The sequence below is a fragment of the Lolium perenne genome, chromosome 7, assembly GCF_019359855.2.
Source record: "Lolium perenne isolate Kyuss_39 chromosome 7, Kyuss_2.0, whole genome shotgun sequence".
NCBI classification, from domain to species: Eukaryota; Viridiplantae; Streptophyta; class Magnoliopsida; order Poales; family Poaceae; genus Lolium; species Lolium perenne.
In genome coordinates, this window is record NC_067250.2 from 74,269,757 (window position 1) to 74,296,728 (window position 26,972).

Below are 26,972 nucleotides of genomic sequence, written 5' to 3' on the forward strand. Positions count from 1 at the left end.
TGTTTCAAGATGCTAGTGCATAGCCATACATGCATGAAATAGTATATATAATTATTGGTATATTCTGAGAAGTAATATGATCCGAGGTACTTGCTACTCATAGTTATATTGATGCAGATGAGACTTCACTATGCGCAGCCCGGGCCCTCCTTCTGTCAACCCCTGTTCTATCGCCCTACTGGCAAGCAACAAGGTGAGGCTATTCTGTCCATTTCCCTGTTAGAGTACTAGAGATGCATAATCTGTAACATTTGCTCTTTTGGAGTTGTGTTGTTTGCACAACATGGAAACAATAAACTGAATCACATTTAGTTGTCTTTGCAACTGCATAAAGTAAAGAAACATAGGAGAAAGTCTAAAAGAGATATTCTATTGCCAAACATCTGCTGAAGTGGTTTCAATGAGGTCATCTGATCCCTCCCCTCTCTGAATCTATGTCATATATGCAGTCCATCTTCTACAATAATTTTCTTTGAACACAGGTAAGAGGTATAATTGATGTGATCTTGAATCTGAAATACTTTGCAGGTCGTTGTTAAGTTAAGAAAAATGTGCAGCAATAAAAAATATGTGAACTAGCTTACTCTCATCTGACTACTTTTGTGGCCCTGCCATTTGTGACAAAGGATGGGAAGATGCGTGAAGATGGTGCACTGCAGTTTTTAGTTGATAAGGCCATCATCTTTTGATGCCTGTGTGTATTGTGTGTATATAACTGTTCTTGGTTTCTGCTGTAACTTAATGTGTGATGTCGCTACTAATTTTCTGAATATATTGAATGAATCATTTCTGGAATTAATTTGATGGAACTGTGTTGTCGACACAAAAAAAAATGAAAAATCTAAAACTGGAATACCCACCTGACTACTGGACCAATTGTGAAAAAAAAACGAAAAACTGAAATTGGTGGGCTGAAAACGCAACAACAAGAAAATAAAAAGGGCCCATGAAGCCGACAAAAAATATCAGATTTTTTCTTTATAATAGGCTGAATTGTTGGGCTAGGCCCATGACAAGCACCGAACTGGACTGGGCTGATTTTAATCCACAACCATTTGCCTTGGTCATAGATCTTCCACGTAGGATTTGCCACGTCAGATCTGACGTGGACAAGACAGATTGCCTGTGACCACAATATTGGTCGTAGAATCCATGACCATCGATTTTGGTCATACTCCTCTACGATCAATCAAAACAAAAGGTCGTTGTGATCCGTTAGTGACGCTCAACTGTCGACCAACTGTTATTGGTCACAACAAGGTCATTAATGGTGGACAATGACCATCTATTGACCAATATGGAGGGTCGCAAGTTAGCATATTTCTTGTAGTGTCTATGATTAATACCATATTTAGCAAGAGTTTTTCTAAAACCACCATGAATAAAATGAGAACCTCCATCAGTCATAATATATCTAGGAACTCCAAATCTAGGAAAAATAATATCTAAAAGCATTCTTAGAGAGGTCTCACCATCAGCACTTTTTGTGGGTATGGCTTCCACCCATTTAGTAACATAATCAACAGCGACAAGTATATGAGTGTTACCTTCTGAAGAGGGAAAAGGTCCCATGAAGTCAAATCCCCAACAATCGAATGGTTCAATAACAAGAGTGTAATTCATAGGCATTTCATTGCGTCCGGAGATATTACCAACCCTTTGACATTCATCACAAGATAAAATAAACTTCATTGCATCCTTGAAGAGAGTTGGCCAATAAAAACCTGATTGTAGAACCTTTTGCGCGGTTCTATCTCCGGCGTGATGTCCTCCATAAGCACTACCATGACATTTACTCAATATCTCTTGTTGTTCATATTCGGGAACACATCTTCGCAGAATACCATCCACTCCTTCTTTATATAAGTGTGGGTCATCCCAGAAATAATGCCTCAAATCATAAAAGAATTTCCTCCTTTGCTGGGCTGAAAAGGTTGGAGGCAAGTACTTGGAAACAATAAAGTTAGCATAATCAGCATACCAAGGGCTATCTCGCGAGCTCACCTTTATTACAGCCAATTGTTCATTTGGAAAACTATCATTAAGAGGAACAGGATCATAAGCAATATTTTCCAATCTAGACAAATTATCAGCAACAGGATTATCAGCACATTTCCTATCTACAATATGCAAATCAAATTCTTGCAACAGAAGCACCCATCTAATAAGCCTTGGCCTAGCATCTTTCTTTTGCATAAGGTATCTGATTGCAGCATGATCAGTATGAATTTTAACTTTTGAATCAACAATATAAGATCTAAACTTGTCACAAGCAAAGACTACAGCTAGCAATTCTTTCTCAGTTGTAGCATAATTTTTTTGAGCAGCATCAAGAGTTTTACTAGCATAATGAATAACATTTAATTTTTTCTCTAATCGCTGTCCAAGAATAGCGCCTACAGCAAAATCACTAGCATCACACATAATTTCAAACGGTAAGTTCCAATCAGGAGGTTCAACTATAGGAGCAGTTGTCAAGGCTTTCTTTAGAGTTTTAAAAGCTTCCTTGCAATCATCATCAAAAACAAAAGGTACATCTTTTTGAAGAAGATTAGTAAGAGGTTTGGATATCTTGGAGAAATCTTTAATGAATCTCCTATAAAACCCAGCATGACCAAGAACACTACGAATACCTTTAACATCCCTAGGATAGGGCATTTTCTCAATTGCTTCAACTTTAGCTCTATCAACTTCAATACCTTTCTCGGAAATTTTATGTCCCAATACAATTCCGTCATTAACCATAAAGTGGCATTTCTCCCAATTAAGAACAAGGTTAGTTTCTTCACATCTCTGCAAAACTTTATCAAGGTTCCGCAAGCAATTATCAAAAGAATTCCGATAGACAGAAAAATCATCCATGAATACCTCTACAATATTCTCGCAAAAGCCATGAAAAATAGCAGACATGCATCTTTGAAAAGTAGCAGGAGCATTACATAAACCAAAAGGCATGCGTCTATAAGCATAAGTTCCATAGGGACAAGTGAAAGTGGTTTTCTCTTGATCCTTAGTTTTAACAGCAATTTGTGAAAACCCAGAATAACCATCAAGAAAGCAAAAATGAGTATTTTTAGATAACCTTTCTAACATTTGATCAATAAAAGGTAAAGGGTAATGATCTTTCTTAGTGACCTTATTAACTTTTCGATAATCAATGCACATTCTATACCCTACAACTACTCTTTGAGGTATGAGCTCATCATTATCATTAGGCACAACAGTCATTCCTCCTTTCTTAGGAACACAATGCACAGTACTAACCCATCTACTATCAGCAATAGGATATATAATACCAGCTTCAAGAAGTTTTAATACCTCATTTCTTACCATATCCTTCATCTTAGGAATTAGACGATGTTGATGTTCAACAACAGGCTTTGCATCATCTTCCATATTAATGGCATGTTGGCAAATAGAGGGAGAAATCCCCTTCAAGTCATCAATAGTGTAGCCAATAGCTCCTCGGTGTTTCTTCAATATTTCCAATAACCTTTCTTCCTCAAACTCTGAAAGCTTAGAACTAATAATAACATGATATATTTTCTTATCATCAATATGAGCATATTTAAGATTATCAGGCAATGGTTTTAAATCAAAAACAGGATCTTCTTTTGGTGTTAATGTTATACCTAGATCTTCTACAGGCAAGTCATGTTTAAGAATAGGTTGACGAAGGAAAATTTCATCAAGCTCATTTCTTTCTTCCCTAAAAACTTCACTCTCACTATTCTCCAAATGTTGCTGCAAAGGATTATTAGGAGCAAGAGCAATAGATGCACACTGTTCAACTCTAAAATCATTATTAGGCAAATCAGCTTTATAAGGAGTTTTGGCAAATTTAGAGAAATTAAACTCATAAGATTCACCAGCAAATTTAGTCAAAATTTTCTCTTTCTAGCAATCTATAACAGCTCCACAAGTATTTAGAAAAGGTCTACCAAAAATGATAGGACAATATTTACTAGCAGCAGAACCAAGTACCAAAAAGTCAGCAGGATATTTAATCTTACCGCATAGAACTTCCACATCTCGAACAATACCAATTGGAGAGATAGTTTCTCTATTAGCTAGCCGAATAACCACATCAATATCTTCAAGTTCACAAGAACCAATTTCGTGCATAATCTCCATGTAAAGCTCATAAGGAATAGCACTAATACTTGCACCAATATCGCATAAACCATAATAACAATGATCACCAATTCTAACAGATAGCATAGGAACACTAGTTTTCTTAGACTTATTAGGATGTGAAACAATATTAGAAGCATCTTCACAGAAAATAATATGACCATCCTCCACATTTTCAGTCACAAGATCTTTAACTATTGCAACAGCAGGTTCAACCTTTATTTGTTCTTCAGGTTTTATAGGTTTCTTTTCACTTTTATTAACCGCACTATTTATAACAGAATACTCCTTCATCTTAGCAGGGAAAGGAGTTTTTTCAATATAAGCTTCAGGAATAACATGATCAACAGTTTCAATTACAACACATTTATTTATAGATGAATCAATTTTATCTTTATACGGTTCATGATACTTATCAAAGTTCTTCTTAGGTAATTCATAATGAGAGGCAAAAGCTTTATAAAGATTTGCAACGACTTGAGAATCAAGACCATAAGTAGCACTAATATTGCGAAATTTATCAGTATCCATAAAAGCTTCAATGCATTTATAATCATATTTTATACCTGACTCTCTATCTTTGTCGTTCTCCCATCCTTCAGTATTCTCCTGGATCTGATTAAGAAGGTCCCTTTTAAACTCTTCTTTGTTGCGTGTAAATGATCCAGAACAAGAAGTATCCAGCAAGGTCTTGTCTTGAAAAGAAAGTCTTGCATAATAATAATATTACCAGGAAGCTCATGAATGGGGCATTTGAGCATTAAAGACTTCAATCTCCCCCACGCTTGGGCAATACTCTCTCCATCATGAGGCCAAAAATTATATATGCGGTTCCGATCCTTGTGAATTTCACTTGGAGGATAGAACTTAGAATAAAATCGGGGCACAATATCATTCCATTCAAGAGAATCCCCATTATCCAGTAATTTATACCAATGCGCCGCTTTACCAAACATCGATATAGAGAATAGCTTCTTCCTCACTTCATCTATAGCAATACCTGCACACTTGAATAAACCGCATAATTCATGTAAGAACAGTAAATGATCTCCAGGATGGACAGTTCCATCCCCTGTATAGAGGTTATCCACAACACGTTCAATAATTTTCATAGGTATTTTGTATGGAACTTCTTCCTCACCTGGCGCCTCATCCACTACCTTTACAGTAGTAGTAGATTTTCCAAATAAAAATTCAGGAGAAGATCTCTCCATAATGAATTATAGCAGCAGGCAGAAATAAAATCAGCACGAACAGTAAAAGTTTCCCTTACCAATTCCACTTACCAATAGCGCTTCACTCCCCGGCAACGGCGCCAGAAAATAGTCTTGATGACCCACAAGTATAGGGGGTGTATCGTAGTATTTTCGATAAGTAAGAATGTCGATCCCAACGAGGAGCAGAAGGTGTTGACAAGCAGTTTCGATGAAGGATTCGCTGTAAATGCTCACAAACAAGTATTCAGGGGGTTTTGATGTAGCAGATGATAAAGTACGAGTAAGTAAAATGCGAGAGTAACAATTGCAGCGAGTGGCCCAATCCTTTTTAGCACAAAGGACAAGCCGGTTTGATTACTTATAATGACCAAACGTTCTTGAGGACACACGGGAATTTAGTCTAGTGCTTTCGCTTCATACAGCTGATTAATCTTCATTGTTTTGATAAGTGTTGTGTGGGTGAACCTATGCTAATGCACCGCCCTTCCTAGGACTAATACATACTTGTGATTATACCCCTTGCAAGCATCCGCAACTACAAGAAAGTAATTAAGATAAATCTAACCACAGCCTTAAACTCTGAGATCCTGCTATCCCTCCTGCATCGATATACCAATGGGGGTTTAGGTTTCTGTCACTCCGGCAACCCCGCAATTAGCAAACGAGTACAAGATGTATTCCCCTAGGCCCATAAAGGTGAAGTATCATGTAGTCGACGTTCACATGACACCACTAGAAGAATAACACCACAACTTAAATATCATAACATTGAATATTACTCAACCATAATTCACTACTAACATTTAGACTTCACCCATGTCCTCAATAACTAAACGAACTACTCACGAGACATCATATGGAACATGATCAGAGGTGATATGACGATGAATAACAATCTGAATATAAACCTTGGTTCAATGGTTTCACTCAATAGCATCAATAACAAGTAGAAATCAATACCGGGAGAGTTTCCCCTATCAAACAATCAAGATCCAACCCAAATTGTTACAGCGGTGACGAGGTGCAGCGGTGGAGACGGCGGTGATGGTGATGGAGATGGTGATGATGGTGATGGAGATGATGTCCAGCTCGATGACGGTGACGATGGCGTCGATTTCCCCCTCCAGGAGGGAATTTCCCCGGCGGATTTCAGCCTGCCGGAGAGCTCTTTTCTCTCTAGTGTTTTCCGCCTCGCAGAGGCGGCTGTGACTCCTCGCGACTATCCTCTGGAGCTTAGTTTTTCGGGACGAAGATGTACGCGAAGGAGAGGAGGCCAGAGGGGGCTGTGGGCCCCCTCCCCACAAGGCGGCGCGGCCAGGGCAGGGCCCGCGCCGGCGTATGAGGGGGGGCCATGGTGGCCCTCCTCGGCTCCTCCTTCTGGCTCTCGTCATCTTCTGGAAAAATAGGATTTTTCATATAAATTCCGTCAATTGTTGATCTTCCAAAATATTGCATTCTAACGGTTCCAGCAGAATCCTGACTCCGGTGCGCGATCCTCCAATAATCATGAAACATGCAAAATAGATGAAATAACATAAGTATCATCTCCAAATATGAAATATATCAATGAATAACAGCAAATTATGATATAAAATAGTGATGCAAAATGGACGTATCACCTAGCTAAGCTACCAATGAGGGGAAATTCAATTCAGCTCACAAATACATATGGATTCATTGTGTGAAAATATATTTTAAAATATTAAAAAATTCTGAATAAAATTTTGCATGTATATCTGGACATTATATTATGTACACAAGTTATCAGGAAAACGAATGTTTTTTGTGTCCCATCTAAAAAAAAGAAAAAATTCAACATAACTCTTCACATAACATTCTTTTGTCCTTTTTACACGGGGCACGTGTTTTTTTCCCGAAAGTTTGTGTGCTAACATAGAATGTACGGATGTATGCATGATTTTTATTCAATATGTTAACATTTTTTAATTTCATTTTTATGAATTTTTGTAATAGGTACATATGCACGTAGGAGCCAAAACACCACCTCCAATAATGAGCGTTTTTATAAGGGTCTGCCTAGGAAGCAGTCGACTGAGAATAACTAAAGTCTCAGTCGATCGATGGTATAGCACTAGTAGAAAAAGGGGCAACCGTCTGAGCCTTTAGTACCGGTTCCCTTACGAATCGGTACTAAAGGTAGCATTAGTACCGGTTCCACTGTCCAGGGCGCCGAAAACTTTTAGTACCGGTTCGAACTTCATCTTTAGTACAGGTTCGTGATACGAACCGGTACTAAAGGGTCGCGGACCTTTAGTACTAGTTCATGATACGAACCGATACTAAAGGTTTTCCTCTATTTTTTTACTCACTCACCGTTTTGAGCATAACTTTTGCAATGGAACTCGGATTTCGATGTTCTTTAGCTAGGGGTTGAATATTGAGAAACTCTTTCTATATCTCTGATAAAATAGGTAGTTGTGTACATAAAAATGATTTTTCCCAAAAATCATGAGAACCCTACGCCATGCACCTGTAGTTCAAATTTTACCCGTTTCCGGCTGAATCGGCAGGAATTTGTCATTTTCAAAAGAGGTGCATGGAAACCTTTTCACAGCCAACACTTTGCTTATTTTTGAATCTAAAATGGTCTAATGTACTAAAAAAATGCACATCCCAATTTTCGCAACATATTTGTGGTTGATGGTTCACAAAAAAACCCATTTTTTGCACTCGAAAAATGAGAAATGGTTTTTTCCCAATAAATATGAAAACTTCCTCCGTGAACATTGTCTGTGCTTCCAAGATGCATGTTTGTGTGGAATATGGGAACATTTTAGCAAACTATACCATAGATGTGGCCAAAACACCCGTCTTTTGGCCCGAAACCCTAGAATGTTCGTAGGAGATAGCTCGTTTCTTTGAAAATATTTTCAACAGAACTTTGGTATTCCAGGTATATTATTTTTGGTGGATGCTAGAGCATATATAATGACACCACACGAATGTCTTACAAGATTTTGATTTTTTGTGAATTTTGTAGAATTTTCTATCTCGGTTTCAGGAAAAGGCAAGACGGCGGGCACGACCGATCGTAGATAGGGGTTGAATATTGAGAAACTCTTTGTATATCTCTGATGAAATAGGTAGTTGTGTACCTAAAAATGATTTTTTTCAAAAAATCATGAGCAAACTACGATGCACCTGAAGTTCAAATTTTACCCATTTTCAGCTGAATCGGCAGGAATTTGTCATTTTCAAAAGAGGCATGGAAACCTTTTCACAGCCAACACTTTGGTTATTTTTTAATCTAACATGGTCTAATGTACTCAAAAAATGTATGTCCCAATTTTTGCAACATATTTGTGGTTGTTGCTTCACAAAAAACCCATTTTTCGCACTCGAAAAATGGGAAATGGTTTTTTCCCAATAAATATGAAAACTTCCTCCGTGGACATTGTCTGTGCTTCCAAGATGCATGTTTGTGTGGGATATGGACACATTTTAGCAAACTATGCCATGGATGTGGCCAAAACACCCGTCATTTGGCCCGAAATCTTAGAATGTTCGTAGGAGATAGCTAATAGGGCATATATATTGACACCACGTGAAGGTCTTACACCATTTTGAATTTTTGTGAATTTTGTAGAATTTTCTATGCCGGTTTCAGGAAAAAGTCAAGACGGCGGGCACAACCGTTCTTGTAGTTAGGGGTTGAATGTTGAGAAACTCTCTGTATATCTCTGGTGAAATGGGTAGTTGTGTACCAAAAAATGATTTTTCCCAAAAATGATGAGCAAACTACGATGCACATGCAGTTCAAATTTTACCCGTTTCCAGCCGAATCGGCAAGAATTTGTCATTTTGAAAAGAGGTGCATGGATGTGGATGATATGGATGTCATATTTGGATTTCTCTGATTTTTCTAATCGATTTGGACATATTATTTGTCAAATTTGATTTACGGATTTGCAGATATGAATTATTCAATATTAAATGGAAAAAGGCAAATAATTTAATTATTATTTGCATTCAAGAATATTTTAATTCAAGATTATTATTAATGATTTATTTATTTTTATTTAAATAATTATTTCGATTCATAAAATAAATGTGTGTGACATCATAGTCAATGGGTTAATAGGATTGATTGGATACTATTGTCAGGTAAGCATTAGTTGTTTGTAGGTAGCTCATAGGGAAGGAACTAAGAAGTTAAGCGTGCTAGGGCTAGTGTAGCCTGAGGATGGGTGACCTATGGGGAAGTGTTATTAGAATCGAGTAATTTAGATTGAAATAAGAAGTTAATGCTTAGTGATAAATGTATGTATAGTGTGATTAAGTGGTTAAACAATTGAAATAAAAAATTGGGAAAAAAGTTGATTTAAAAAAAAATTGAAAAGAGAAAAAAACGGTGCCAACCTTCTCCAGCCCCGCGGGCTCCTCCGCGTCCACGTGGAGGCACCTTTACCGGTTCGTAAGGAACCGGTACTAAAGGGGGAGACTTTAGTACCGGTTCCAAAATCGGTACTAAAGGTCCTTTGAAACGGATACTAAAGGGGGGTTTTGTACTAGTGTAGGTAGCTACCTCCATCACGTGTACAACTATGGACGTCTCCTTCGGCCCGTGAAGAAAATAACAGGTTCTAGTTTCTAAAGGCCCACTAGATACTTTATATTATCCTTCATGCCCATAGTAAACACATGGGAGACACCTGCATGCATATGCATGCAAAAACTTTTTTTTGTTCGTGAAGTGTGCTGGTAGCTACTAGCTTAATTAACTTAGCACGTCATTTGTATTAACACCCTTACGTTGGAAAACATCATAGTGCAACTCAAAACCCGGATAGAGTTACACATTTTTTCAAGAAAAGTGTAACTCGTATAAAAAATTAATTATAGTTGAAACTCATATAAAAAATCCAGATAGAGTTACACAATTTTTGAGAAAAGTGCAACTCATATAAAAACGTTTAGAGTTGAATATTTTATGAGAAAATTGCAACTCGTGTGAAAAAACGGTTACCGAAAACTAGATAGATTTACACATTTCTTGAGAAAAGTACAACTCATATAAAAATTGGTTAGAATTGCAACTCGTATAAAAAGTGGGATGGAGTTGCACATTTTTTTAATAAAAGTTCAATTCATATAAAAACCGCTTAGAGCCAAACATTTTTTTGAGAAAAATGCAACTCGTATGAAAAAACGGTTATAGTTGCACATTTCTTTAGAAAAATGCAACTAATAACATAAATCCGACAGAGTTACACATTTCTTGGAAAAAAGTACAAATCATATAAAAGACTAGATAGAGTTACACATTTCTTAAGAACAACTTGTAAAAAAAACGGTTATAGTTGCATATTTCATTGAGAAAAATGCAACTAATAACATAAATCCAACAGAGTTACACATTTCTTGGAAAAAAGTGCAACTTATACAAAAAAAAACTAGATAGAGATATACATTTCTTGATAAAAGTGCAAATCATATAAAAACCGCTTAGAGTCAAACATTTCTTGAGAAAAATACAACTCCTAACATAAGTCGGATAGAGTTACACATTTATTGGAAAAAATGCAACATATGAAAAAACCCAGCAAAGTTGCACATTTCTCGAGAAAAGTGCAACTCATATTTTAAAAAACTAGTTAGAATTGCGTATTTTTTTAAGAAAAATGCATCTCATGCAAAAAAGATAGAGTTGAATATTTCTTGAGAAAAGTGCAAACTTACATAAAAATGATTGGTGATAATGATGTTTTGAGAAAGTGAAATTCATGTAAAAACCAGCTAAAGTTGCACATTTCTTGAAAAAGTGTGACAAGAATGAAACGATAGTGCCTCTGTTTAGTGTTTGGAAGAGCCCACACACAAAGAGTCAAACACAAGAAAAAGAAGTACTACAGAAAAATTATAAGGGAAAAGGGAAAAGAAGGTCGTCATCATTTTACCAAAAGCCCATCCCGCCTCGCTGCAGCAAAAGGCCCAGAGCAATGGGCGCGGTGTCCACCTTTGCCGCAAGGAAAAGCTAATCGCGAGAGATCAATAGGATCGGACGGCCGGAACGATTGACTGAGACATAGGATAATCTCAGTCAACTGATGTTTTTATAAAGCCAGCAAGGTCTTTGTGGGATATAAACAGATGAACTGGAGCTGGGGCCTTCTCAATTCCGATTTCGTGCTTAAAACAGGAAGTAGGAGGTTTCATGAGTTCACAAATGCTAGTGGTAGTAAAATAAAACCCTGAAACGCAGATTTACCAGTCAGTACCATGCATGTTTTTTCTAATCTTGAGATAACTACCATGACTTTTTTTTTAACTGAACTACCATGATTTTTAGTGTGGTAGAATCCGTCGTGTTCACGGTAGTTGAGTCTATCTGTCTAATTAAGATACTAATGAGCTTTTATAAAGCCAGTCAGGTGCCCCGAGAATTTTTTTTTTTTAAGACAGAGCCACCCGGCATCTGCATACGTCCATGATCCAATGCAACAAGGACAAAGGCCAAAGCTTATCCACAAGCAGAATACATCACATATAGTCAACAATAGCATAACCATGACAAGATAAGATACACCGTCCATTGCCAGGGTAACTCCGCTTTCTGATGCGCAAACATCAATTTTAGTCTAAGAATGGTTTTTCAGAGAAACAAATAGCAACTACGCACCATTCAAAAAAAAAAAAATAGCAGCTACGCTAATACTACATCATTGCTGACAGATTTTCAAGTCAACTGAATGAAGCTAGATTTATAATCTGATATTCAGCATAACAAAAAAAAACATATCTCAGTTTCTGAAAGAGTGTATATCTCCATGCTTTTTGAAGGTCACATGACTGCAACTAAGGAACAGCATGGTCTCCAAGCTGAACGACACAGAACAATTTAGGCACAAGTAATACATCCTGGACTGAAATAACACGAGTAGATGAACAACATAAATAGATATGGACTGAATTTTCTTCTACTATGTACTTGAAGCAGATAAAGTTACAGGATAACCTGGATAGCAAAGACTCGTTCGGCCAAAACACTAGAAAAACAAATAACCATCTCTAGTTGATCAATGCAGATTCCAATTCCGATTCCGATTCCCATTACTCTTTATGTGTGCTCCCCTCCGCGCTCCACTCCTTGGTCTAGGTTGAAACACAAGATTTTCCCACAGTTCCAGAAAAGGCGCTGACAGCAAGTTGCAACGTGGAGAACAAGGCTGTACGGCCTAGGCATGGGGTCATCAAGGAAGTGTCCGTCAAACACCTGTGACCAGGTACCGCTGCCCAGATCATATTGTGGTATAGCTCCCCTGCCCACAAGGCCACCACCTATGGCACTGAGAATGGCAATGGAGTTCCCTTGGACGGATGGTAGGCTCTTGGAGTTGACGGACATGTTCCATGCACCAATGAAGAGAGTTTGGTCGCCGATGCTTGGTGGGGGCTCCACTCTTGAGGTCGGCAACCCGGAGAACCACTAACCGTGAATATCCATTGTTATAGCCGACCAGAAGCAGCTCGGAATTGCATTCTACCAGTGCAGGTGAACTCAACTGCTCGGCTGGGCATGTGGCGACCATTTGCGGCTGTCTCACTGACCAAGAGGAGGGGTTTGAGTCATCTGGCGGATCGATGCGCAAGATGCGCGACGGGTGAACACCCCACCCGCCATTCACCACGTAGAGGCTGCCACAGAACGGAAATGCTGTGGACAAGTTCCTTATCGTCCAGCTCGTTGGAGTCCACTGCCGGTCACCTGTGGATGCATAGGCCACACGGTTGAGGCTGCTGAGCGCGAGCATGACAGTGACAGTGCCACGCTGACTGACGGAAACGGCTGCAAAGACAATCCGTAAGCGATCAAAGCCACTGACATAGCATCCCACCTTGGAGAGGTGAGGGAAGATGGAGGAAAGGGGTGGAAACACGACGACGTCTCCAGTGAAGGGGTGGAGAAGACTGATGACACTGCTCCTTTTGTGCTGTAGGAGGAGGAGGCCATCGGGGCAGTCAAGGACAGAGTGGTTTTTGAAGCATGGGAGGCGGACACAAACGAAACTGCCAGTGGAGATGTTGAAGAAGCGGACGTAGCCAAGTAGTGCTGGGTGACATGGGTGCAGCCCACCGCCTTACGGAAACATCATCCAACGGCGTGGGTGGAAGCACAGGTCGACCACACCTCGACCACGTGGGCAAGGAGATGCGGCACGCCACTGCGAGCACACCGCACGAAACCGGACGTAGTCCAGCAGGTCGCTGGCGAGTACCCGTTTGGTGATCAAGTCAAGCAGATCCGTGTGCAGTGATGCCCAGGTGGACGTGGCAGGATCAGCGAGGCGACGGGACATGCAATTGCTGTTGCCATCATGGTTGCCTTGCTCCACTTGGTATCTAGCAATTTTTGCTTTCACATTCGTCATTTCCTGCAAAGAAAAGAACAAATGTAGGAGTTGAATGAGGCTGTGTGTTTGGTAAATTAGTCCAGATAGCTACATGAATAGAAGATTACAGAATGTTTAGGCAACCTGAAGTATCACCCTGAGGGCGTTTTGAAATCAGCATAACATTGTACTTGTAGTAACTAGATGACTTACAGGGATGCATCTTGGCATACGTATTGATCGGCCAAAGAAATTTCACATTTTCGCAGAACTGCTCTTCACAGATCACAAGATTCATCGCACCAAAATTCATAGTTAAAACAGGTTGGTTGAAGTTTTAGTTCCTAGCATTCTGTTTCCCCTTTACTGATAGTTCAATGCTCTAGACCAGTCTATAGTCTCTCTTATTGATTAGTATACTTCCATGTGCACAACAAAAGCGAAACTGCACAATTGATTTCATGCTGCAGATTACTTCCCCAAATCCTAAACTTCTGGATGCCTAAGGGCCAAAAAAAAGACCCTCACTCAGTGACAATAACTCGCTACGAATACCTAAATGAAGAGAAGAACGAACGGAGCGGCGATCTAGGTCAGTGCTCACCGGATCGCAAGTCGCCGTCAACCGATGGGGAACCGCTGGCTCGCCACCGGTTGGAAGGTCAGCCCAGGGCCTATTCGCCGCCCGAGCACGGGCCGTGGTTACCGCCGCCGTCGGCCGCCCTTGCTGCCTCTGTGTCTTGTGTGCGTGGGTCTGTTTGTGGGGGAGAGAGAGAAGAGTGGCAGATCGGTTGAGGGTTTGGTAGCTGGGCTGGGCCTGACACTCAAATAGCATGATCTAGGATGTCGTCTGCACCATGCTCGTGGGGCCTCATTTGCTCTTATCCTTTCCCTATCCTCCTCTAGTTTGAGGGCTCCTTTGATTTATGGGACAAGAAAAACATAGAAATAGAAAAACCATAGGAGTGGATGACTTAGGTGCCTCAAAACCTAAAGTTATTTTAGGTTCGGATTACTCTCCCGAAAGATCGTAGATTTCTCATTTTCGCTTATAAATAGGGTGGGTCCAATAAAGTTTATCAAATCTCCGTATTTTGCTACTCGGCCGAGGATGAAGTTCAATCAAAGGTTCATGCGGATGCTATCACAAGGAGAACGACACGGCCCATATTCTTATAATTAGCACAAATCGTACAAACTCGTCAAACAACTATTCTAAGTTCCCAGAGCTCCTTGTACTTAATGGCCTGTTGGAAAACCCACTGGAGGAGATCACTACAAATATCACGACTAGTTAAATTATATGGGAAGATGAGTTTTTTTTATCGTTTCAAAGAAATTTTTCATGAGGTATAACCTCGTGTTTTCTTCCTGTAGGATTTGGACTACAAGATTTTTATAGGATTAATTCCTATACAATATGTTCATATGAACCAATCAAGTTGTGTAGGAACAATTCATATAGGATCCAAATCCTACACTATTCCTATATAAACCATATTAATCAAAGGAGCCCTGGGAGTCCATCATTCCGTTCTTGCTCCTCTCCGGCTACCTCGCTAGCCAGAGACGAAGGGAGAGGAGGTCGGCTCTCTCAGGTACATTTCTATAGTACTAGGTCTAGGTTTTGTCTAGGTTTTTCCGCTATGGCACTGATGGCGAGTAACTCACACGTTCGTTGGGAACCCCAAGAGGAAGGTATGATGCGCACAGCAGCAAGTTTTCCCTCAGAAAGAAACCAAGGTTTATCGAACCAGGAGGAGCCAAGAAGCACGTTGAAGGTTGATGGCGGCAGGATGTAGTGCGGCGCAACACCAGGGATTCCGACGCCAACGTGGAACCTGCACAACACAACCAAAGTACTTTGCCCCAACGAAACAGTGAGGTTGTCAATCTCACCGGCTTGCTGTAACAAAGGATTAACCGTATTGTGTGGAAGATGATTGTTTGCGAGAAAACGGTAGAAACGATGTGCAGATGGGTGTATTTCAGTATAGAGAATTGGACCGGGGTCCACAGTTCACTAGAGGTGTCTCTCCCATAAGACAAACAGCATGTTGGGTGAACAAATTACAGTTGGGCAATTGACAAATAAAGAGGGCATGACCATGCACATACATATTATGATGAGTATAGTGAGATTTGATTGGGCATTACGACAAAGTACATAGACCGCTATCCAGCATGCATCTATGCCTAAAAAGTCCACCTTCAGGTTATCATCCGAACCCCCTCCAGTATTAAGTTGCTAACAACAGACAATTGCATTAAGTATTGCGCGTAATGTAACTAGTGACTACATCCTTGAACATAGCACCAATGTTTTATCCCTAGTGGCAACAGCACATCCATAACCTTAGAGGTTCTTGTCACCCCTCCAGATTCACGGAGACATGAACCCACTATCGAGCATAAATACTCCCTCTTGGAGTTACTAGCATCAACTTGGCCAGAGCATCTACTAATAACGGAGAGCATGCAAGATCATAAACAACACATAGACATAACTTTGATAATCAACATAACAAGTATTCTCTATTCATCGGATCCCAACAAACGCAACATATAGAATTACAGATAGATGATCTTGATTATGTTAGGCAGCTCACAAGATCCGACAATGATAGCACAATGGGGAGAAGACAACCATCTAGCTACTGCTATGGACCCATAGTCCAGGGGTAGACTACTCACACATCACACCGGAGGCGACCATGGCGGCGTAGAGTCCTCCGGGAGATGATTCCCCTCTCCGGCGGGTGCCGGAGGCGATCTCTGGATCCCCCGAGATGGGATCGGCGGCGGCGGCGTCTACGGGAAGGTTTTCCGTATCGTGGCTCTCGGGGCCGGGGTTTCGTCACGGAGGCTTTAAGTCGGGGGACGGGCTGGTCAGGAGGCGGCACGCGGGCCCCACCCCACCGGGCCGCGCGGCCAGGGGGGGGGGGCCGCGCCGCCCTAGGGTGTGGCCCCCTCGTGGCCCCTCTTCGTCTCGTCTTCGGACTTCTGGAAGCTTCGTGGCAAAATAGGACCCTGGGCGTTGATTTCGTCCAATTCCGAGAATATTTCGTTACTAGGATTTCTGAAACCAAAAACAGCAGAAAACGACAAGCGGCACTTCGGCATCTTGTTAATAGGTTAGTTCCAGAAAATGCACGAATATGACATAAAGTGTGCATAAAACATGTAGATAACATCAATAATGTGGCATGGAACATAAGAAATTATCGATACGTCGGAGACGTATCAGCATCCCCAAGCTTAGTTCTGCTCGTCCCGAGCGGGTAAAACGATAACACGGATAATTTGCGGAGTGACATGCCATCATAACCTTGATCATACTATTTGTAAAGCATATGTAGTGAATGCAGCGATCAAAACAATGTATATGACATGAGTAAACAAGTGAATCATAAAGCAAAGACTTTTCATGAATAGCACTTCAAGACAAGCATCAATTAAGTCTCGCATAAGAGTTAACTCATAAAGCAATAATTCAAAGTAAAGGTATTGAAGCAACACAAAGGAAGATTAAGTTTCAGCGGTTGCTTTCAACTTGTAACATGTATATCTCATTGATATTGTCAACATAGAGTAATATAATAAGTGCAATAAGCAAATATGTAGGAATCAATGCACAGTTCACACAAGTGTTTGCTTCTTGAGGTGGAGAGAAATAGGTGAACTGACTCAACATTGAAAGTAAAAGAATGGTCCTCCATAGAGGAAAAGCATCGATTGCTATATTTGTGCTAGAGCTTTGATTTTGAAAACATGAAACAATTTTGTCAACGGTAGTAATAAAGCATATGCATCATGTAAGTTATATGTTATAAGTTGCAAGCCTCATGCATAGTGTACTAATAGTGCCCGCACCTTGTCCTAATTAGCTTGGACTACCGGATCATCACAATGCACATGTTTTAACCAAGTGTCACAAAGGGGTACCTCTATGCCGCCTGTGCAAAGGTCTAAGGAGAAAGCTCGCATTGGATTTCTCGCTATTGATTATTCTTCAACTTAGACATCCATACCGGGACAACATAGACAACAGATAATGGACTCCTCTTTTATGCATAAGCATGTAACAACAATTAATAATTTTCTCATTTGAGATTGAGGATATATGTCCAAAACTGAAACTTCCACCATGGATCATGGCTTTAGTTAGCGGCCCAATGTTCTTCTCTAACAATATGCATGCTTAACCATAAGGTGGTAGATCGCTCTTACTTCAGACAAGACGGACATGCATAGCAACTCACATGAAATTCAACAAAGAGTAGTTGATGGCGTCCCCAGTAATCATGGTTATCGCACAACAAGCAACTTAATAAGAGATAAAGTGCATAATTACATATTCAATACCACAATAGTTTTTAAGCTATTTGTCCCATGAGCTATATATTGCAAAGGTGAATGATGGAATTTTAAAGGTAGCACTCAAGCAATTTACTTTGGAATGGCGGAAAATACCATGTAGTAGGTAGGTATGGTGGACACAAATGGCATAGTGGTTGGCTCAAGTATTTTGGATGCATGAGAAGTATTCCCTCTCGATACAAGGTTTAGGCTAGCAAGGCTTATTTGAAACAAACACAAGGATGAACCGGTGCAGCAAAACTCACATAAAAGACATATTGAAAACATTATAAGACTCTACACCGTCTTCCTTGTTGTTCAAACTCAATACTAGAAATTATCTAGACCTTAGAGAAACCAAATATGCAAACCAAATTTTAGCATGCTCTATGTATTTCTTCATTAATGGGTGCAAAGCATATGATGCAAGAGCTTAATCATGAGCACAACAATTGCCAAGTATCACATTACCCAAGACATTTATAGCAATTACTACATGTATCATTTTCCAATTCCAACCATATAACAATTTAACGAAGGAGAAACTTCGCCATGAATACTATGAGTAGAAACCAAGGACATACTTGTCCATATGCTACAGCGGAGCGTGTCTCTCTCCCATAAAGTGAATGCTAGGATCCATTTTATTCAAACAAAACAAAAAACAAAAACAAACCGACGCTCCAAGAAAAGCACATAAGATGTGATGGAATAAAAATATAGTTTCAGGGGAGGAACCTGATAATGTTGTCGATGAAGAAGGGGATGCCTTGGGCATCCCCAAGCTTAGACGCTTGAGTCTTCTTGATATATGCAGGGGTGAACCACCGGGGCATCCCCAAGCTTAGAGCTTTCACTCTCCTTGATCATGTTGCATCATACTCCTCTCTTGATCCTTGAAAACTTCCTCCACACCAAACTTAGAACAACTCATTAGAGGGTTAGTGCACAATAAAAATTAACATATTCAGAGGTGACACAATCATTCTTAACACTTCTGGACATTGCATAAAGCTACTGGACATTAATGGATCAAAGAAATTCATCCAACATAGCAAAAGAGGCAATGCGAAATAAAAGGCAGAATCTGTCAAAACAGAACAGTTCGTATTGACGAATTTTAAAATGGCACCAGACTTGCTCAAATGAAAATGCTCAAATTGAATGAAAGTTGCGTACATATCTGAGGATCACTCACGTAAATTGGCATAATTTTCTGAGTTACCTACAGGGGAAAACAGCCCAGATTCGTGACAGCAAAGAAATCTGTTTCTGCGCAGTAATCCAAATCTAGTATGAACTTTTCTATCAACGGCTTTACTTGGCACAACAAAACACAAAACTAAGATAAGGAGAGGTTGCTACAGTAGTAAACAACTTCCAAGACACAAAATAAAAACAAAGTACTGTAGGTAAAAATATGGGTTGTCTCCCATAAGCGCTTTTCTTTAACGCCTTTCAGCTAGGCGCAGAAAGTGTGTATCAAGTATTATCGAAGGGTGGTGCATTCTCAGCGGGATGTGGAGCTTTCTCAACCAGGCATAGTATATTAGATACATAAGTTTTAGCATCTCCCTTTTCATTGGTCTTAGGCGTGCTACTCTCGTCAAACAAATTTTCAGGAACAAGCCAGGCATAGTTATTTTCTAGTGCATCATTCATAGCTAGGAGCTTACATGGTATTGGTGCTTTGATCTCCCCACCATCATCAATATTATTAGTGTATCTTATTCTATCCATGTCCATCTTTTCAAGGAGACTAACAAAATTAGTATGCGAACCAAGCATATTAAATTTAGCAAAGACCTTTCTAGCTTCTCTTGCTAGACCACCAAATTCTCTAAGAAGGGTTTCTAAAACAAAATCTTTCTTTTCCCCTTCTTCTATATCACCAAGTGTGAGAAATATGTGTTGGATTATAGGATTAAGATTAACAAATTTAGTTTCCAACAGGCGAACTAAATGCGCAGCAGCAATTTCATAAGTAGGCGCAAGGTCTACCAAGTGTCTATCTTCAAAATTTTCAATGGTACTAACATGATTGAAAAATTCTTCTATATTATTTCTCCCAACTATAGACCCATGTCCTACCGGTATGTCTTTCGTGGTAAAATTAAAAGGAAACATGATGAATCAAGTAAAGTAAATGCAAGTAACTAATTTTTTTGTGTTTTTGATATAGCAAACAAGATAGCAAGTAAAGTAAAACTAGCAACTAATTTTTTTTTGTATTTTGATTTAGTGCAGCAAACAAAGTAGTAAATAAAACTAAGCAAGACAAAAACAAAGTAAAGAGATTGAGAAGTGGAGACTCCCCTTGCAGCGTGTCTTGATCTCCCTGGCAACGAGCGCGAGAAAAAGAGCTTGATGGCGTGTAACTCACACGTTCGTTGGGAACCCCAAGAGGAAGGTATGATGCGCACAGCAGCAAGTTTTCCCTCAGAAAGAAACCAAGGTTTATCGAACCAGGAGGAGCCAAGAAGCACGTTGAAGGTTGATGGCGGCGGGATGTAGTGCGGCGCAACACCAGGGATTCCGGCGCCAACGTGGAACCTGCACAACACAACCAAAGTACTTTGCCCCAACGAAACAGTGAGGTTGTCAATCTCACCGGCTTGCTGTAACAAAGGATTAACCGTATTGTGTGGAAGATGATTGTTTGCAGAAAACAGTAGAACAGTATTGCAGTAGATTGTATTTCAGTATAGAGAATTGGACCGGGGTCCACGGTTCACTAGAGGTGTCTCTCCCATAAGACAAATGACATGTTGGGTGAACAAATTACAGTTGGGCAATTGACAAATAAAGAGGGCATGACCATGCACATACATATTATGATGAGTATAGTGAGATTTAATTGGGCATTACGACAAAGTACATAGACCGCTATCCAAGATGCATCTATGCCTAAAGTCCACCTTCGGTTATCATCCGAACCCCCTCCGTATTAAGTTGCTAACAACGAGACAATTGCATTAAGTATTGCGCGTAATGTAACTAGTGACTACATGCTTGAACATAGCACCAATGTTTTATCCCTAGTGGCAACAGCACATCCATAACCTTAGAGGTTCTTGTCACCCCTCCAGTTTCACGGAGACATGAACCCACTATCGAGCATAAATACTCCCTCTTGGAGTTACTAGCATCAACTTGGCCAGAGCATCTACTAATAACGGAGAGCATGCAAGATCATAAACAACACATAGACATAACTTTGATAATCAACATAACAAGTATTCTCTATTCATCGGATCCCAACAAACGCAACATATAGAATTACGGATAGATGATCTAGATCATGTTAGGCAGCTCACAAGATCCGACAATGATAGCACAATGGGGAGAAGACAACCATCTAGCTACTGCTATGGACCCATAGTCCAGGGGTAGACTACTCACACATCACACCGGAGGCGACCATGGCGGCGTAGAGTCCTCCGGGAGATGATTCCCCTCTCCGGCAGGGTGCCGGAGGCGATCTCCTGGATCCCCCGAGATGGGATCGGCGGCGGCGGCGTCTCTGGAAGGTTTTCCGTATCGTGGCTCTCGATGCGGGGTTTTCGTCACGGAGGCTTTAAGTAGGCGGAAGGGCAGGTCAAGAGGCGGCACGAGGGCCCCACACCACGGGCCGCGCGGCCAAGGGGGGCCGCGCCGCCCTAGGGTGTGGCCCCTCGTGGCCCCTCTTCGTCTCGTCTTCGGACTTGGAAGCTTCGTGGCAAAATAGGACCCTGGGCGTTGATTTCGTCCAATTCCGAGAATATTTCGTTACTAGGATTTCTGAAACCAAAAACAGCAGAAAACAGCAACTGGCACTTCGGCATCTTGTTAATAGGTTAGTTCCAGAAAATGCACGAATATGACATAAAGTGTGCATAAAACATGTAGATAACATCAATAATGTGGCATGGAACATAAGAAATTATCGATACGTCGGAGACGTATCAGGCACATGTGATATGTAAAGGGGGGTCTAGTCGCCGGCACATGCGAGATGTCGTTGGTGTTGGTGTGCCTGCTGCCCATGGCGATCCGGAGGATGGAGCCGAAGATGGGTGGCGGAGGATCACCTACCTCCCTTCTTGATAAGCTCGGCGGTGGTTGTGGTAATTTTTAGTTCCTACGTGAAGCTCTTCTTCTTTCTCCAGCTGGCCGTGGTGGCGAGGAGGGAGGAGAGTATGTGGTGGTGTGATGGGTGTTGAAGCTTCGCAACATCAGGGAATACTGATGCATGTGAGAGCTATCCTATGTGGTCCTCTGTAGACCACCAATCCTTGGTGTCGAAGGGTGGCTTCTCTCTCCGCCATGGGCAAGGCATCTGTTCAACCTCTGAATGGGGAGCCTCTACTTCAATGGTTCTACGAGGGTGATCCACACCTCCTTGATCCCAACTGGCGTGGCTTAGTCCCCAGTGATGAAGGTGGTGGCCGGCGACATAATCTATCTCATGAATACGACGGTGAGGTAGAAGGACTCGATTGCGTTTCAAGTTTTAGTTCTAAGGTCCTCTATGTAATTTCAGGACTAACTTGTAATTTTTCAGTTTTCCTGGGCTCTATCTCGTGAATACGATGGTGAGGTAGAAGGACTCGATTCAAGTTTTAGTTCTAAGGTCCTCTATGTAATTTCAGGACCAGCTTGTAATTTTTCAGTTTCTTGGACTCCTTGATGTGACTTGTACACGCACCGATTCGATTTAATTCGGCTACATGGGTCCTTCGGAACCCTTCACCTTAGAAAAACATTAATAAATCCCAAAGAAAAAAACGGTGTGCTATCAGATTTAGCGCTCCAGATGCTACATACGCTATTTAGTGTGGTTTAGCAGTGAAGCACACTACTTGACAATTAGTGGACTCTCTAAATTCAATATCTACATCACACTACTTTCTTTATTGATAAACCCTAAAACCTAACAGGACTAAAGCGTAAATAACGGTGGTTCTCTTGACATTTAGAAGTGTACGTAGCTTCTGTAAAAAAAGTATATGTTCCTAATTTCATGTTCCGTACCTTGAATATTATTTGTGTAGGTGAAAACTGAAAACTATAAAAAATAGGTGGATGTATACGCTTTAGAAGCAAAACTAGTATACTTTCAGCAAAATATCCAACTTCATCGATTTATTCAACAACGTATATCAGATAAAATAAACTGGAAGAAATAAAAGATCTACGGTAAAACTAAAAGCTAGTATCTATAATGCTTTTCATCATCAAGGGTGCAGAAAAAGTTATTCCATACCTAGAATTTGTTACGTTCAGAATTCATGTTTGGTATACAAATAGACCCATACGAAAAGCTCGACATAAGATGCAATTTATGAGTCATAATAACATTAATAAAACACCAAAATTACTTACTTTACATGGTATTTTTGTATGCAACGTAACAAAAAGGTTAACGCCGTGTCTATATTTCTTATATACTTCTCGAGTTTCAAGATAAGACAAAATTTACCTGACGTCAAAATCATATACGGTTGCGAAGAAAGATAGTGAGTCTAGAATAACTATTTTGCCCATTTGAGTCAAATAGTGCTTCCTGGTACACACTATTTGACTCCAGTGTGAATAATAGTTACTAAAAATAGACTTGTTATAAAGTTTTTTTTTGTTTACATGACATATCAAAATACGATATAAAATAAAAAATGTGATTTTACGCTATTACAACTCATATACTTTCTTTTCTTTTTTCAGTTAAAATGCCATGATACATGAAATTGTCATTTATTGTTGCATATTCCCACTTATTTGCATCTTATATAATGTTATATTCATGTTTTATAATATTTTATGGGGATTTTTCATTGATCCACTTTCATTGGTTTATAACTCTGCAGAACAGGAACCCTGTTTTGTGTATTTTTAAGTTTCACAAACCTTATGGAACTCAAACATAGCGATGATTTTTCTGGAGTCGATATTTTTTCGGAGACACAATATGAGAAGAAGAAGTACTGGAGGGGGGCCAGGTGGCCTGAACGAGCACAAGTGGCACGGGCCGCACCCTAGGCCATGTCACCATGTCTCGTTCCCTCCTCGAGATCCCGCAACCATACGTTTTGATCTCAAATTGACAGACTTGACCTAAAAACCACTACATATATATAGAACCCCTGACGCGTTCTCGGAGGAGGCAGCATAAAAACATGAAAACCATGAAACTGAGGCTGAACCTGCGAAGATTGGAGGGGAAACGCTGTCGTAGCCATCCCTAGTTGCATCTCTACCCTCTCCAACATCATCAATACCGCCAACATGATGAAGAGGTAGTAGTTCACCTCTGGACTATGATTTGTGGCTTGATCTACATCTCTCTTGTGCTATGTTGTTTAGATGTCATATGAGTTGTCTATCATGATTATGACCATATTTGTAATTTTTATGTGGTGGATCTTTTATTTTACGGGATGATCTATGAGATCTGAATCGTTATTGTGTTCTTGATGTATTAATAGATGCATATTGTTACCCCGTTCTATATTACTTGCTGATCAAATTTGTATACAAGAGCATGTGGGGGGGGGGGGGGCATCGTGTGTATTAGATGAAGTAAGATGGTGGTAGTAATGAGTTGTGACAACAAGCCTCATATATACTATGGTCTTTACTAATTCTTTTGTTACCTCACTAGGGATAAAGTGAATGCATGTGCTATATGATTTTTAGTGACAACTAAGAAATCTTGTTTAATCTATGGATCATATGGTTGATCTATTGTGATATGTTTAATTCAAGGTAGCATATTAACATGTCAAAGTACCTAAAGCTATGTTGTGTTAATTCTTAAATCTAGATTTCTTGTAGTGTATCCCTTTCTAGTAGAGTATAAGTAAAATTGCAGTATCATCTTTATGTTAGAATATGATGCACATATGAATGTTAATCAAGACATATAATAAAATCTCATCAATATTTAGTTATCTATCGTGTTCTTAGTGCCACCACACCTTCATGAGAGAGTATACAAGTGAACCTATGAAGTCTGGTCCACATTTTATCATAAGAAAGAACTTTTACTTGCTTTTACTTGCATTTATATTTTTAGCATTAATTAGTTTCAAAAATACAAAAATATCTTTAATTCTTGCAACTACAACCAAAACCCCAAAAACATCTTTATTTACTTGTTTTAGTTTACTCTTTAATATTTTATTTATTTTTATATTTTACTTTACAAATAGCAAAACCCTGTGTTTGACAACCACACAGCCGAGTCACCCTTATGGGAAAATTTTATCTTACTGCATCACTCTGCACTTGGAGTCCCAACGAATTGACATGCTTGGTGTAGTGTCATCAAATACCACACCAAATAGTATTCTTTAACCATGCAGTGCCAAAAAATGAGTGATTCTACCTTACAAAAAAAGTGCCGCTAGTGAATCCTCACAAAGCAAATTTGCATTGTTTCATAAGAAAAATACAGGACATTTAATCTACTATTGTTCACATCTTTAAGAAGGGAAAAATTCAATTTAGACACAGCAAAAGAAGTCTATTTAGTCCAAAATGAACTATCCAGTTCTAAAAAATGAACCGTCCCTGGATTTGGAACTCGACACGCCTGGAAAAGAAATCACCCTGACTCGAATCAAAATCTTACCTCGCTCTACTTATTGGTGTCCTGCTTCATATCTTATCCCTCTTTATATGCGCTAGCCAAGTTTTTCGAAAAACCGATCTGATGCAAAGAGACTAAACATTGTATTTATATTCAACACTCTTCACCAATAAGCGCCCCCCACACTCAGGAGTCGCATGCCGCAAGCCACCTCCCGCCGCTCATCAGCTATTGTAGACGTCCTTGTTGCTTGGTGCCATCATCCGCTCGGCATGGTAGTTTTATCTCTCAATCAAACTGTGCCACCAACACACGCATGAGAGGCTGCTATGCCACTCCTTGCTCTCGATTGCCTACGATGCTTGCACGAATGCCCTCAGAACATGCACACAATTGCGTCCTCAAGAATGTTGCCTTCATCGAGTCAAGTCCTATGAGGCTGCCGTGCGCCCCTGCCAGAGCAACCTCCCTCCATCTGCTCTCCTTTCTTGGGGCAGCACAGGAAGGAGAAGGCGAGCAAACCGAACATGGGATGTAGAGGCGAATGAGGCGGCCGCTCAGATAAGTTTTTCCATTTTCTATTTTGCTGATACGTCAATTTTTGCCAGGGCTACTCTCGAGTCAAGTCCTATTTTGCTGATACTATATTTTGCTGAGGCGGCGTGGAGTAATGAATGGAGCAACTTTTGGAAGATTGAACTTCAAGATTTTAATTGGCGCACCGCTTCATGTCTGGTGTGAAAATTCTTGTTCTTAATTTCCTGAAAGGCCTGAGGCCGATCTTTATTAAGAGAGGGGAAGAAAAGTACAGCAAGCTCTGAGGTGGAGCAACAGCTAGGAGACGGACGAGAGTCTTGACAGGCCCAGCCTTCATCAAACGCTCCAGCGAAAGTACAGAAGCGCAAGAACACTCAAAAGACAATAACGGACTAGCCCTCCCCAGCAGCTACCAGGCCCGCAGAACGCCACATGGCGATCTCATCTCTAATACCTTCAAAAAACTCTTGTTCTTAATTTCATTGGTCGGGCTCATCAATGGTGATGTCAGCTACCAGGATGAAAGTCCTTATCTGGCCATTCGGCAGGACGTGCTGACGTACGGTAGCACGAAGATGTATTGTCCGTCTCTAAGGCGGAAGAAGTCGACTTAGTCATAGGTGTTAATTTCATATCTTGTAATGTTTCCACCATAATTGTCTATGTTATGTGCTCTAGCTACATGCTGATAGCACTGGCCTCGTTGCCTTGCTTTCAACTTTAATAAAAATGGATGGCCAAGCTTTAAATCTCCATTTTGAAATAAAACTAGTATCATCCAGTAACATGAACTTTAGTCCTCCA

The 26,972-nt window shown here is 40.3% G+C and overlaps 1 pseudogene; it reads right to left on the reverse strand.

Moving 5' to 3' along the window:
- Positions 1 to 12,097: 12,097 nt before the first annotated feature.
- Positions 12,098 to 14,518, reverse strand: LOC127317050 (uncharacterized; annotated as a pseudogene).
- Positions 14,519 to 26,972: the final 12,454 nt, after the last annotated feature.